This window comes from Puntigrus tetrazona, chromosome 21, assembly GCF_018831695.1.
Source record: "Puntigrus tetrazona isolate hp1 chromosome 21, ASM1883169v1, whole genome shotgun sequence".
Lineage (NCBI taxonomy): Eukaryota > Metazoa > Chordata > Actinopteri > Cypriniformes > Cyprinidae > Puntigrus > Puntigrus tetrazona.
Window position 1 is genome coordinate 18,130,941 of NC_056719.1, and position 2,627 is coordinate 18,133,567.

Here is a 2,627-nt window from a genome sequence, read left to right on the forward strand (position 1 = left end):
TCAAATTTCCTCAAAAACAAGCAGTGTTTAAATTTAAGTGTTTTGTGACTTTAAAATGACTTTAAATGTGTTTTGGAGCAGTCATAACGATTCTCAGGCAGAGTTTTCTTCATCATTCTGTGCAAAAATAAACTAAAAACATCAACAGCTGCAAAATGTGTTTCCGGGTCAGGATGATTTATGGAGCCGGTCACATGTTATGACTTAACTGTACTTTAATTACATAACACCTCCAACATATGGTTCAGCAGGACCCCAGACGACTGATCTTTAGTCCAGCTTCTCTCATTTCGTTCAGAAAGACTGTCAGCAGTTTAAGTCTAAATGACTTTTTCTCTTTTTTCCCGTTTTTCTTGATCCTTAACCAAAACGCCATTTTTATTATTATTATTATTGCACTAAAAATGTAGTAACCATTTTTAATTATTCTGCAGATTCCAAAGAGCATCGGTTGAACAGAAAGTCTGATGAGAGAATGAACCGCCAGAATTATATTTCTTCATCCACACTGGATAGAAAATTCAGAGAGAAACGACGAGCATTATTAATGGTATCAAGTAATAATCTCAAGTGTCTTGAGAATAAATCCTTCTAGTTCATGTTATGCTGTAAGCATATCTGGTTACTTCTTCATGCCTGTGGTCTTTGCACCTTAACCCCTCTGTAGAATTTTTGATATTTTGCACTATATAAAACTCTAAGGAGTGGTTTCACCAAGGCCAGTCGTGAGACTAAAAATACATTTTAAACCAGATTAAAGAAGCCCGGCTTTTTCTTGTCTACCAGGAGACGGTTTAACTTCAGATTAACGCTAGGTTTCAGTCAGTCTTTATGTAATTTCAAAATTATTAGTAGATATGAACCAATGAGCCTTTAGGAAATAAATCTGCACTATTAATCATTTTGATCTTATATATATATATATATACACTTAAAACTTTCATTGAAATTACAAATGGAAAGCAAAAGAAATCTCAATATAAAAGAATTGTTGTTGTTCAATACAAACTGGCTACAATTAGCTGGCAATTGAATTTTATTCAATGCTTTATGCAACCTACTTTTTGCTAATTTAACTATTTCACTTTTGCTCATTTCAATGTGCATTAGAGAGAAAATATTTTCATAATGTGATGTTGTTGGAAGAAGTTAGATTTTAGAGTGTTTTTGTACATTTATTTCATTTTATTTACTTTAAAAAAATAATACACAATATATATTTTAGTAAAATATTTTATGTATTATAAAATAATATTAATTTATCATATTAATGTAGTATAATATTCATATATTATAAAATAAAATATTAATATTATTTTGTATTATATTATATATTATATAATATATTAATTAATTTAATTTTGCAATCCCGTTTGATCATATTTTTAGGATGCCAATATAATGCTGCTCACGATTGCTCTCTAAAACAGCTGCTTTAAGCCTTGTTATAATACGACTGCTCTGTCTATTCTGATGTTTAATTATCGATCTCCTCTGCTATAAAGCTGTGTGGAGATATAGTCTTATCACTTTCAGTGAACAAGTATGACTCTCTGCAGCCAGTGCAAAGTGTGTAATTAGCAAGGTATCTTGATGGACTGAGCATCAGGTCAGTCACCATTTCAATACACAAGCCTGTTAAATCATACTTGAGGCAAGACCAGGTTTAATTTTTTAGTCCAATTAGTACAATTAATCCATGAAGTAGCAGCTCATCTGGCCAGCAGGAGTCTACTGAGCCTCTTCCCACTTGTATTTCCTTTGTGCCAACATTTAACACATCTCCTGAGAAGTTACTTGCAGCTGACACTAACCCCAATCTATCTCCTGTTGTCTTCTCACATTCAAAACCTACCTAGAGCCATTGTTTGGCTTGTGTTAGTTTCTCTCCTGGATCCAGATCAGGACCACTTTTCTAGAGCTCAGAATCATTCCAGACTTCTATTGATTCGAGCCCCCATTGAACAGCCTATTTTAAACAAACGCTATGAACCCCAGGCTGAAACTCCCAGGAACTCTTAGGAGGATTTCCTAGTGGTCATCTGAACAAGAAAAGACCTGTTCAGATGTGAAAACGCACTCGTTACCCAAAAAGAGATGCAGAGCTTCTACTCGGATGCGTAGTGGCTTGTGTGATTTCAGGCTGGATCATTATTTTTAGTTTGCATAAAACTTGTTAGAAGCACAACTCAGGTTGACTCGACATCTTTAAAGTGCACTCCTTTTCATCTAAAGAGACAGTAAAGTAAACCTGGCTTATTTGAGGTCAAGGTCGTTTGTCCTGCAAGCTCTTACAGTACCAGCGCAGGTATTTAATCAGATTAAAACTTATTATTGTTCCTTGTGTGTGTGTGTGTGTGTGTGTGTGTGTGTGTGTGTGTGTGTGTGTGTGTGTGTATGTGTGTGTGCAGTGTCATGAGGGGGTGAATTTTTAATTCACTTCAGCTCTGTGTATGGAAAATGCTTTGCGTTCAGGAAATCAGAAACTATTTTACAAACTATTAACTCTGTAAGTAATCATTCAAAGTTTTAAATGCCTTCTTTGCGTAATTTGACGGTAATATGAGAGTCTACCTGCCGCCGGTCTCCCTGACGTTAGAAGCAATATAGCCTGGAAATACAAGGAC